Source organism: Dasypus novemcinctus, chromosome 6 (genome assembly GCF_030445035.2).
Source record: "Dasypus novemcinctus isolate mDasNov1 chromosome 6, mDasNov1.1.hap2, whole genome shotgun sequence".
NCBI classification, from domain to species: Eukaryota; Metazoa; Chordata; class Mammalia; order Cingulata; family Dasypodidae; genus Dasypus; species Dasypus novemcinctus.
Genome location: NC_080678.1, coordinates 54,822,047 through 54,835,793, shown reverse-complemented (window position 1 = coordinate 54,835,793; position 13,747 = coordinate 54,822,047). Strand labels below are relative to the sequence as shown.

General features: G+C 40.2%; 1 pseudogene; it reads right to left on the bottom strand.

Moving 5' to 3' along the window:
• LOC101447821 (lysosomal acid lipase/cholesteryl ester hydrolase-like) overlaps nucleotides 1-13,747 on the bottom strand; it is a 39,438-nt pseudogene that overhangs the window by 12,309 nt on the left and 13,382 nt on the right.

Below are 13,747 nucleotides of genomic sequence, written 5' to 3'. Positions count from 1 at the left end.
CATGGACAGCTGGCACAGCAAGAAGACACAACAAAGAGAGACAAGGAGATACAGAAAAAACATGCAGCAAATGGACATGGAGGAGAGACAGCAAAAGAAAGGAAAAAGCCATAAGCAGTGGGGAATAAATAAATAAATTAAAAAAAAAAAAAAAGTCTAACTACCCTGAGAACATCATGATAAAAAAAAAATTAGTTGGAAAAAAATTCTTTTTTAACATTTTTAAATAATGTCAGTGTAACCTAGCAATCTTGCAGCTAGTTTTGTTCCATTTAACTTTAAAAGTCAATGTATTATTTTGTATATATTTTTTAAGTCTCTCAACTTATAAAACTTCTGGTTTTCCATCTTCTAACATTCCTATATATTGCTTAACTAGTAAAATCTATAATAGGCTCATCCAATTTCAACAGAGCAATATACCATGTTTATCCATTTTTATGAAAATCTGAATTTCTAGAGAATACCAAATATTACCAAAATTCCTTGCCCTATTTCTTATTTCTGCTTGGCATAAAAAGTAAATAAAAAATAAAAAAAACTTGCATGTGAACTAACATTATTTCTTTATAGTTCATTTTTTTAAAAATATATATATTTCACTGTTAAGAACAAATGCAGGAAAGCGGACGTGGCTCAAATAATAGACCATCTGCCTACCACATAGGAAGTGCAGGGTTCAAACTCAGGGCCCCCTGGCCTGTGTGGTGAGCTGGCCCACACACAGTATTGCCACACACAAGGTGCACCATGCCACCCATGGATGCCCCCACATAGGGGCGTCCAAGCACAAGTGCGCACCACAAGAAGAGCCATCCCATTTGAAAAAAGTGCAGTCTGCCCAGGAGTTTAGCCACACACACACACAGATGACACAGCAAGATGACATGACTAAAAGAGAGTCACAGATTCCCAGGGCATTGAGAATGCAATAGGACACAGAACAGAAAGAGAAGGAACAGAAGAGAGCAGACAGTGCGGGGAGGGGGGAAAATGGGGAAGGGGAGAGAAATAAATAAAAATAAAACTTAAAAAAAAAAAACCAAAAGCAAACTCTGCAACAACAAAAAAAAAGACATTGTAAAAACTTTCCACTTTTATTACATACCTATTGAGGTGCCTTGAGAGTAAGCCATATAATACAATTGTTTTTGGCCAGTTTAATCAGAACGTAGTTAACTGAAGCTGGTAAGTCATAATTTGACATCTCATCATAACTGTAATCCAAAAAGGAACTGATTCACTGAAATATTACACACAAATAATACTGGCATATACATAAAGAATAATCACAAACTGAACATATCTCAGTAAACCAGCGCTGAGCAGAGGAAGCAGAACATTACCAGAAGCACAGAAGTTCCCTTGAGCACCCTTCCTGTCATGCTTCCAAAAGGTAACTCCTATCCTAATTTTTCACACCAAATATAGTTTTATCATTCTTGGAAATTTTATATGAATGGAATTATACAGGATGTATTCTTCTGTATCTGATTTCACCCACGTCATATAGTTATGGGTTGTTAGTTCTCATTCCAGTGTGAGAATATACCACATTTTAATTTTCCAGTCCACTGCTGATGGGCATTTGGGTAGTTTCCAGTTTTTCACTATTGTGAACAGTGCTACAAGAAACATTCCTGTTGTGTCAGTAGGTAAAGGCTCTCATGCTTGTGTTTCAAGTCCTCAGCAAGCACGGTTTGACAGATGGGAAGCAAGCCTGGAGGAGACCATAGAGCTTCCTTCTCTAATGCCTGGTCCTAGGCACAGGACTCTGATGTCCTGCATGTGAGTAGAGCACACATGAGTGAGTGTCACTCACGATGGAAAAGCCAGCTGTTCATGAGCACTTAGAGTGGGCCAGATTCTGGGCCAGATCCTTCTCATGTATCTCCTTTAACCTCCCAATTACCTTGTTGAGAAATAAAAAGCTTAATCTTGCAGAAAAGATATCTAATAAGCCACTCCTGCCCCAGCTTCTGTAAATCAGCCCGTGAGAACATGGTCTTGCAGGAGAATATCACAGAATGACTCCTGCCCCCCACTTCTGTAATCTAACAAACACTCCAGCCCCGCTTCTGTAAATCAGCCGATGACCTTGCACCTGCATTCTGCTTCTGTAACCACGCTTGCAAAATATCGCCTAGCAACACATTACCAATGAGCAAGAGTCATGCTGATCCCACATGAAATCCTATATAAACCTATGAAAACTGAAAAACGGGTCTCAGAATTTGGATACTGACTCTCCTCTGAGCCTGCACATAATAAATCTGTTCCTTACATCTCTGAGTATCATTTCGGGTTTCCCTATTGTTTAGAACTCCTGGCTTTGCTCCAAAAACCTTATCAGATAGGGGTTTATTATCCCGATTTTACAAATAAGGAAACTGAAGCACAGAGGACCTATGTTAAATTGTCCAATGTCATACTGCTAGTAATTGCTAGAGCCAGAAGTAAGAGAAAGAAGAGAATTTCAGAGGTGAGAATTTCCAGAAAGAAGAAAAATGAATATTTCAAATACATGTTTATGGAGGAAGGGGAAGGGGAAGGAGAAGGAATAAAATTGGCCCAACAGCATCCTAACCAGTAAGAATGACAAAATAACTTAAGAATTCCTAATTCCTAATCAAATCTAATGCCTATGATATAATTATTTATCTATAATGCCCTCTAATGCTATTTGTTCAATTAAGGAGGTATAAAATCTTTCACAAGACATCAGTTTCTCCTCTCCTAAGAGGGCAGAGACACACACTCTATCTGCCATCACTGCTGAAATCCCCACATGTCTGAACTAAGGGCACTAAGGAAAGAGGCCCGTGTCATAATCAACTCAAATATATGTGAAAGCCCAAAATTCATCCTGAGAAACTGAAAGAGTCTGGTGTTTCCGAGACCAGGTGTTTCCCCGGCTGTTCCCCATCCACACATCAAAACCAGCATCCGCCGAGAATGAAGCCCAGGCTGCTGTTGGCGAGGTTAGAGACCCAGATGCTGGAGTCTGCAAGGAGGCTATGCTGCAGAAACACAACTGGCCTGGGATCTGAAGGACACTCACACTTAAGAGTTAGCAGTCCTGAATGATATTGCAGCGACAGATGCTAGACATTAGATAACCTGCCATAACCAATGAATGTACTTGGGGAAAGTGTAAATTACAATGCAAACTATAATCTATGCGGTGCAGTCCTGCTCCAAAATGTATCCACCAAATGCAATGAATGTGCCACAATGATGAAAGAGGCTGTTGATGTGGGGGGATTGGGTGGGTGGAGCATGGGGTATGTGGGAACCTCTTTTATTTTTTAATGTAACATTTTTGCAATCTATGTATCTACAAAAACATGCAATAAAAAATAATCACTCAAAATAAAAAAAAGATTTAGTATCGCCCAACTTCAAAACAAACATTATATATCACTAAACAGAACATTCATAAAAGATTTTACAAATAAAGAAATAGAAACAAATTAAAATGTTGAGATAGTAACGTACTTCTATATAACATTAGTAAGAATGTTTTTAAACAGTGCTGGAAGGGTGGCAGTGAAACTAGACTATTTTTACATGCCTAGAAACAAGACACACTGGTTTGTTAATTTTTTAATATATTTTTAAGAAGTTATAAATGATGTCTATAATTTGATCCAGTCATTGGATTTCTCACAATGTATCCTAGCAGAATAAACCAAAATAAAGAAAGCACAAGTTCATATATATTAATTCATTTGAATATTGATATACATATAGGTATATGTGAATTTATTTTCTTCTCCCCTGTCTCTGGGACACTGTGACATATTGGAAGTAACAGACTTGGGAGCTGAGAAACCCTGTTTCATCTGGAACCAAAGGACCCTTAGTATGAGGGAGATGCAGTGCATATAAACATATAAGACTCCTGGTTAGGCTTGCCATGCACAGGGGCTGCTAGTTGCTAGGAAGGCTACAAAAATCTTCCAGTCTCTACCTTCAAAAATTGCTGTAGGGAGAAGTTTCGGGGAAGGAGAAGTACACAAACAAGTCAACCCCGAAGCAGAAAAACAGAAGCATCTCAAGAGGCATTCGTTTGATCAGAGGAAGGGGTTTCCTCTTCACTTGAGCAATCAGGGAGAGCTGGAATTCAAGTGGAGCCTGGAAGGATGGAAAGAATTACTATTTTTAAAAAGACAGAGTCTTTCTGCCACCTTTCCAATCCACCACAATGGTGCACATGAACATCCTGGGTGATGTGAGAGAGAACTGCCAGATTATTATCATGCTGTGCTTCCAAATCATCAGCAGGTTTCTAACTCTGATGATGAAGCATGGCTACATTGGCAAATTTGAAATCATTTATGATCAGAAGGCTGGGGAAATTGTTGTGAAACTCACAGGCAGGTTAAACAAGTGCAGAGTGATTAGCCCCAGATTTGATGTGCAACTCAAAGATCTGACAGTTTGGTTTCATTGTACTGATGACATCAACTGGTATCTTGGATCAAAAAGGAACCAAGTTGAAAATGTACAGGAAAGAAAATCCTGGGATTTTTTTTTTCTAATGGTGTAATACATATACACAAATAAAATGTCTCAGCTGGGGAAAAAAATGATAGGACTGTGGATGGTAGGCATCGTTCCAGTGGTGTGGGACCAGTTGCAGTCCAGGGGGGAGTTTAGCAAAGAAGAAATAATTCACTTGGATTTGAGAGTTACAGGGAGTCTTTTTTTTTCTTCTATTTATTAATATAACAGACCCAACTTCAATTATACTATTTATAATTTTGCTCTGGCACCAATTAGAACCTATACAACTAATAATGTTTCTTAGATAATCATTAAACATGGTTGACAATCAATGGTTCTCAAGCACTCCTCAAAAGCTCTTGAGAGAGAGAGATTCTTACCCCTACAGAGTGGGTCACCATAGACATCACAGCCTGTCACGGTAACCACGGTCATCATGAACATGGTGAGCCTCAAAGTTCCACTACTACATAGAAAGGATGAATGGTACAGCCAACAGCTAGAGGGAAAGAATGTAAGCAAAGGTGGGTATCTTCATTCATTAGGGCCCTGAAGATGGTTGAATGGCCAAATCACATAATTATAGCTGGGCTTTGAGAAGCTTAACAGGCACAAAGAAAACAAACAATCAAACAGGGAGTCTGTCAGAGAGGAGAGCAGAGCTGCTAAGAGGACACAGAGCTGAGCCACGGACCAGCCCTCTGCTCATGAGAATTCTCTAATGATCTCCAAGTGAGTTACAGATAATCAGAGAGGCCCACTGAGGCACGACTGAAAGACCATCACTACAGCTGTCAAATCAAGTTCCATGCTGAATGAGGTACAGGTAAATGAATAATGCTTTAATACAAAATCTAATTCTCTTGTAAATTGTATAGATATACAATATTATATTTGTGCATGTTAAAAGCATTGTTTTTCTAAATTACAAGCAGACTGAATTTCTATATTCCTGTTTGGAAATCTCTTTGTATTTCTTAATGTATGGGGAGCCTCACAAATGGAAATGGTTCAAGTCTCTTGGTTTCTGAACTTCTTTCTGGTGCTCTGTGAACAAAAGCCTAACTTGGGTGCTGGGCAGGGAAAGCAAAGGGTGGGGTGAACTGAAGCATATAACAAGGGCAGCCTGGAGAGGAACTTGACAGCTACTTAAAGATGGGAGTCAAGAAATATTCTGTAGTTTCCAGTCCAGGTCATTAGAGGGACGGCAGTGCTATTAATACCAAGGCAAGTCAGGAGTGGCCTGGATGAGGAGATGAGTCCCAAGAGTCCCACGAGTTCCAGATGCCACTCTAGGACTGAAGGACCTTCAGGATTCTTTTTGTCTCTTTGGTCTTAAAAGAGCCAAAGTAACACCACCACTTCCAAACAGGAGTGGAGGACAATTCAGATGGGAGCTGAGGGACAATTAAAACCCTCAATCTCGTGTGCTCCATGGAGTCAGGGAATTGCAAACCCTCAGAGAAGTACCTATTCAGGTCTAAAGAAAATCACTCATTCCCTTAGATTACTCACCCCTTTCTCACAGATTCCCTTTAAAACTTCTCTCTGAGTTGAGCTCATAGCAGGAGTTATATACATGTCACTGATCACCCAACTAGAGAGGCCTCTTCAGAACAGAGTAGGAAGATGGGGACAAAATGCTATGAACAGATTTAGCTCAGGCTACTCTCAGTTTATGCTCCCCATTCTGGAGACCAATGTATCAACCTCCCTCCCCCCAAAACATGCACACATACACACCCAGAAAGGAAGAGAGAGGGGCATGTGGAGGAAGGAAGGGAAGGGAAGGAAAGGAGGAAGGGAGGAAGGAAGGAGAGGGGAGAAAACCCATGAGACCTGAGAGTGAAGATGACTAAAGGGGAACTTGGAGATTGTCCTGGCCAAGTAACTGTTTTTACAGTTGAAGAATGAGGTTCACAGAGGTGGAAGCATATAAACAGTTGGGTGCAGACCAATATCTAGAACTGAGGTCTCCTAACTTTTCTTTCCGCCATCTGGGAGCAAATCAAGAATTTTCTTTCTTAGTTTTCCATGGCAAGGCACCTGCACATGTGGCAGGAGCTATAAACACATCTGTAGGGCAGGTGGCATCATTTGCTTTAATTACATATGGAGTGAAAAGCCTGGAGGAGGATAGAAAAAGAGGAGCCACATTCCCTTAGCATGTTTTACTGAGGTCCTGGCCTCTCAACTATAACTCACATTACTGATTATAATCATCAATTAATGACTATAATAAAATATAATTAAAATTATCAATATATATTTTTCTATTGTGGGATTGGAAATCAATATACACCATGTACTAGGGTTAAAAATAAAAGGGGAAGGAAGGAAACACAGATAATATGCTCACTCTGGCATAAAATATACGCTTGTGTGTGGGATTAGTTCTATCACCCCACCAAGGGCATGGTTAAATGATTTATTAAAGCACATCTCTTTTTGCTTTAGAGCAAATAGAACTCTGTCCTTGGTTATCTCTGCACAAGCTATCTCTTTGCGCTTGAAGTTTGAAAACGGCCACCTCTTGACCTTTCTGCCACTAGACAGGATGTGAGTCTAGAGACAAGGTTTCTTGTTCCAAGACAAAACATCCTTGGGAAATTTATCTTTAACCACAGCCCTTGGCTAAATCAAAAAATACATGATATACAAGCAAGAGAAATAAACCAGACAGAGACTTCCTGCACATGAGTTTTGGTGTGTGAGTCTTTCATTCCCAAGGCAAGTGGTGCCCAATGTGGGGCAGCTGATTTTCCCCCAGCTGAGAGGCATTTTTCGGGATGGCCCCTGGGAACAGCCCAGTGGAACTACAGTCCCAACATTCATCGCTGCCAGCAATCACAGCCGCCCTTGTTGTAAGCTGCTCCCTGGGTTCAGTCACAAGAACATGTCTGCATAGTGAGATTGGTCCAAACCATGCTTCCTGCAAGGACATCAGCTGCCCTGAGAGAGGTAAGCTGATCTCAGACACTAGTATAACATGGGAAATACATTATCAAAGCAACTAGGAGGTCTATCTCCACACTTCACAAGAACTATTGAAAGCAGGTAATTGTAGAGTGAAAGAACAACAAATTTCTACATTGCTTCAAACAGTACAGACCTTTTGTTCATATTTCCCTGAAAAGGGAGCCTTAGGTTTTGAATTATGGGAACTCTAGACCTAGAATTATGAGTCAAATTGTAAACTTTCTGTTTCTGTTAGTGTGTTATCACTGCTTTTGTATTTGTCTCTTTGTTCAATGTCAGTATATTTTAATACCTCTGTGTGGTAATATAAATAAATAAAATTTCCTAAAAGAGCTCTATTCAAATGATCTAAAAATAAATAAAAGCTTGTATTAATAGATAAGTATAAATGCTAATAAGAGCTCTACAATTATAAAAATTGTAAGTCCTGATTAATGGAATTACTATAAGTTTCTTCATAAGAAATAGTTCTTACTTCAATTGAAATGAATAGTTTTATTCTTCACAGGATAAAGTGAAGGATGTAAAATTTAAAAGAATATTAAAACAGGTAAAAAGATTGTGGGAATGCTAACTGAAATTGGATGATTGTTCAAAAAGGTGTGTTTTGTCCTAAAATAAAAAGGCTAGTTTTCATACAATAAAAATGGAAATACTCACAACAAAACATGAATGCATACGGCAAGCTGTAAAAAGTATTGTGGTAGCATTCAGTGAAAAAATGTGTTCTGTGAAGTTAAAATTTATCTTAAGATAAAGTAATTATAGTCCATGTGGTTATGAATAATTATAAGAAGTTTGTGGAAGCATTGTTTGAATCAATGTGTTTAAATACCTAATTCCAAAAATCCATTATTAAACAGAAACTGAATTGATAATAACAAAAAGTAAATTCATAACAAGAAAACAACCTCTCCTGCCAACTCACATCTAAAAAACTATATCTAATATTGCATGCTACTAGGTATTTGAAATAAATTTGTATTTGCATGTAACCAAATTGAATCATTTTTTTAACATTTGTTTAGTGTGCATGGTAATTGCATGTTGTAAGAAGTTTGCTTAGAGACAGTTTCCAAAATCATTTTGGTAACTTACATATGTAGGGTGTATAGAACCTTAGTTTTATTATTAAGGAAATAGAAAATAATTTTGTCCTAAGATAAATGACTAGTTATTAAAAAAGAGTAAAATTTAGGACAAAACCTGAATGAACACAGAAAGTACAGAAGGTGTGCAGAAAAGGAATTTTTGTGGATGAAGTTAAGTAAGATTTGATAGGTCTATCTATTAAATTTTAAATGCTTTAGTATCAAATAATCTACTAATACAGAGTTAAAATTTGTTCTTTCTCAAATTTTCTTAAGACATTACCCTGTTTGAGCAAAAGTTTACAAAGACTGTTTCTTCTGATTAATCAGTGTACAAAGAGTCTCTTTTACCAAAATAGCTTCTTGTACTTGGACCATATCATGTCCTTGGCTTTTTAAAAAAAAACAAGTTTTATCATGTTTAAGGGAACATAATGTTCAAACATGCTCTCTCAAAATCAGATCCTGAAAAATGTCTTATATTTTAGGCTTTTGCAGATGATTTGTTCTTTTACCTTAAAAAAAAATGAAGTAATAAAATAGTTAAGTTCATTTAATATAAGTTAAATGAGCAATATTTAAAAGTATTATAAAATTAAAAGGATTCTTTAACCCTCTGTTAAAATTGTATGAGTAAAAACTTCATATGAATACTTAAAGTGTATATAAAATTTCTGAAAATTTAATAACGTTACAACATAATATTAAAAATATATAATGCTGTTAATCATAATTTTAATTATTAAAAATTATATATATTATCAAAACAACCTCTCTCCTTAAAAGCAAAACATGTACACTTTAACTCATACTCACCTGATTTACATTAAAAGCTGGCATAAGGCAGATACTTTAACTCATACTTGTCCAATTCACATTAAAAACTGCCACAGGGTGATATATAACAGTAAGCTCTCATAAATTAAAGTAGCACCACTGCTGTGTGCAGCAACTCTAAATATTCTTAATTTATTACAAAAATTAATAGCCAATTATGCCACTACCACTTTATTTTAAAATTTCTTGAAGCTTTCCCTGATATCTCCTTAGGCAAGTCAAACCAGCTGCATTCATATGTGAACAAGCCAACAGTAAATTTTACAGCACTTTCCCAAAGCTGTGTGCATAACCCAATCATCTATCCTAGACTAATAACAAAAACTTAACTGTATAAAAAACCTGTAGTTTTAACACTATTTCTTCATATATATTTTTAAAGATTTTATTTATTTTTCTCCCCTTCTCCCCACCGCCCCAGTTGTCTATTCTCTGTGTCTATTTGCTGTGTGTTCTTTGTCTGCTTCTGTTGCTGTCAGTGACACGGGAATCCGTGCTTCTTTTTGTTGCATCATCTTGTTGTGTCAGCTTTCCATGTGTGTGACGCCATTCCTTGGCAGGCTGAACTTTCTTTCACACTGGGTGGCTCTCCTTATGGGGCACACTCCTTGCGCGTGGGGTTCCCCTGAGTGGGATCACCCTGCATGGCAGAGCACTCCTTGCGCAAATCAGCACTGCACATGGGCCAGCTCCACACAGGTCAAGGAGGCCTGGGGTTTGAACCACAGACCCCCCATGTAGTAGGCGGATGCCCTAACCACTAGGCCAAGGCGGCGTCCCTATTTCTTCATATTAATAATATTATGTTAACAAATAATTTTTCTTAAAAATCATCTCACTCCACCTTAAAATTATGCTTACAAAATAAAAAAGGGGGAATAGGGTGTTAGGTCTAACCAGTCCGAAGGATGTCATACAAATAGCCTTATATACTTTAACTTCTTTTAAATTGCAATGAGGATGGTTATACAGCAGCAGAACAACATTTTCAAATACCAATTGTAAAAATTTATCCTAAAGTGTTATACAAAGCCCTGGATGGACAAGAGGCTAATGGTAATTGGCATGCTCCAGTAAATTTATCCAACATGGGGAGGACAGTACTCATGTGTTCTCTCCCTAGAAGGCCCTCTTTGGCTTCTAGCAAAGCATGTAAAACCATACCATGGCTGATGGAATCTACAGCACACCCCAAGACCAAGCCTGGAAGTGCTCAACCTGCAATCAACCAACATCGCCCTGAGGACTACCCAAGGGGCTGAACTGGTTACATGGGGAGTCTTAAATAATTGGGCAACCAAGCACAAGCTCTAATGGCATGAGTTGGGTGCCCTAAGATGCCTAAAAATTGTTTTGTACCTTATTTCACAGTAGTCACTACTGCTTCTGCTAAGGTGGGAACGTGGAAAATGTACATATTGCTCATGCTTATGTCTGTTAACCCCTGCAGTGCCAATCACAGCTTTTGGGTCCATATAACAGATCCACCGGTATTTGCCCTCACCTCCTGGAAGGATCCTGAGGCCCCATTATCCTCAAAGGATTCAACATGAATAGGAGGATACTGGGTCCTCCAGGAGGGCCACTAATACATGAAATTGACTGGAGGCATTCTAACATTTGTGTCACTCCTTTAAAATGGAATGGCACCCAACATAATTGGAACCAAATAAATAAACACCTTCAGAGTGCCTTCTCCACTCATATATCAGATGAAGTGGTAGCTTTCCATTTCCAATTAAGGGGGCAATGATGAAACTTAAAAAATCAAACTCAACAAATCACACTAAAAATCTTAGCCGAACAGTTACAGTGGCAGAACCATTTAACGTGGTTTTCCAATCTAAATTTTAAATGGTGGGCCACAATAGGAAGATTAATTTGTCTCTGCCTTGTTATAGTTATAGGATACCAATGCTTCTTCCAACTATGGGAACATACCAAACAATGCTATGAATACCTGGCCACCGTAGATATAGCTACTCAAGTAGAACAACCTGCTCAAAAAGAAAGGGGGGAGATGTGGGGATTAGTTCCAACACCGTGGCAAGGGCATGGTTAAAAGATTTATGAAAGCTCATCTGTTCTTGCTTCAGAGAAAAATAGCTCTGTCCTTGCTTATCTCTGCAAAAGCTAAATCTTTGCGCTTGAAGATTGAAAATGACCTCCTCTTGCCCTTTCTGCCGCTAGACAGGATGTGAGTCTAGAGACAAGGTTTCTTGTTCCAAGACAAAACATCCTTGGGCAATTTAATTTTAAACACAGCCCTTGGCTGAATCTAAAAATACATGATACATAAGCAAGAGAAATAAACCAGACAGGGCCCTCCCTGCATATGAATTTTTGTGTGCAAGTATTTCATTCCTGCGGCACTTGTGTGTTTTAGCGAGAAGAAAACCTACAAGTTCGCAGTGCAACTCACCACTCATTTGATAACATGTTTGTAAAAGCAATCTTAGAATATGTACATATAAAAAGTTAGAAATTAAATTTCAAGAGGCCCATTGGTTGTCTTGTGAACCTAAGAATTATAGAAACTCTAATACAGCTAGGATTTATTGGGGGGAGGGAGGAAACAGTTAAAGACGTAGAGAATGATACAAAGCTCACATTTACACAGAGGACTTTTAAACTTGATTTGAGTAGTAATTTGGGAAGGAATTGAGGCAAAAGAAGGCCCTTAGATGGCCTTCTGATAATATAAAAAAAAAAATTTTAATTTTTTTTTAAAGATCTATTTTTGTTTCTCTCCCCTTCCCTTCCCCATCTGTCTACTCCCTGCATCCACCCGCTGTGTGCTCTTCCCCTGTCTGCTGTGGCACTAGAATCTGTGTCTTTTTGTTTTTGTTTTTTTATTTTATTTTTTTATCTTTTAATTTTTTTAATTCATTTTGTAAAATTATTACATTAAAAAAATATGAGGTCCCATTCAACTCCCCACCACCACCACTCCCCCCCCCCCCCAGCAACACTCTCTCCCATCATCATGACATATCCATTGCATTTGGTAAGCATATCTCTGGGCATCGCTGTACCTCATGGTCAATGGTCCACATCATAGCCCATACTCTCCCACGTTCCATCCAGTGGGCCCTGGGAGGATCTACAATGTCCGATAATTGTCCCTGAAGCACCACCCAGGACAACTCCTGTTGCTGCATCCCTTCCCCCAGCCTTTGTTATCTCCTTCCTCCAGCCGTTGCTGTCCTTCCCGCCAGTCCCGCCCACGTTGCCAATATATAATCTGCCTTCTTCCCTGGCTACTGCCTACCTCATAGCCGCCTGCACAACTCCGCCTATCCACTACCGCCCCGTAGTTAACCCGCCCCAGCTCCTGCCCCTCCCTCTACCCAACCCTATATAACCAAGTGTATTTCCGCAATAAAGCAGACTTGTTCCTGCGCTCAGGCTGTCTCCGTGGTTTTTACCGCGCGTCCCCCACGCCTGGAGAACCTAGGCCTACGCGCTGGCCTAGGGGCTTCCCGCCGAGCCGTGGAAGGCTGCCCGGACCTCGTGGGCCGCTAATCACTGCCAGTGACCCCACACTTGGGGGCTCGTCTGGGATCCTTTCCTTCCACCGCCTTACGGCCCCTGTTGTCTGCTGTTGCTGTTGTCTACTGGCGACCATTTCAGCTCTCCAGGTAGGGACCCCGTCGCCATCTTTTCTTCTCCCACTATGGGCACCTCCCTCTCTTCACACCATACCCCTCAGGTTCGGCTTTTAGCCGCCCTGCTTGATACCAATGGGGTTCGCGTTTCCCTGAAACAGCTCCAAAAATATTGGGACTTACTACTCCCCTTCAATCCGTGGCTCGCCACCTGCCAGCTCTGGAGCCCGGACACGTACTCACGGCTAATAGATCGAGTTACCTCTGCCATAGAGCATGAAAGGCGGTCTTTTCCGCCCGGCCTGCTGCCTACTCTTGTGGCCGTTCGTGCCTGCCTCCTTGGTGCACCATCCGAAGTCATCCGGGACAAATCGATCAAACAACCCAATGATTATGAGCCCGATGATCTTAGAGACACAAATTCTCTGTCTGACCAGCTCGCCGCAGCTCTCGAGCGCGAGCCTCCCCGCTCGCGCTCCCCGCCGCCTACAGAAACCGTTTCTGTGGCTCCTCAGAATAGCGGACCTCCTCCTCCTTCCTCCACCCCTGCCCAAGATGGCGTGCTTCCTGCTTCTTCCTCACCCGGATTAGAGCCCGCCGGCGGGAACAAAGGCACTTCCTCTCGCCTTTACCCGCCCCTTCCTGTCTCGTCATCCCCCGGGCCGGCCCCCGGAAATGATGTAGCTTCGCCGCCATCTTGGCCGGCCCCCGGAAATGATGTCG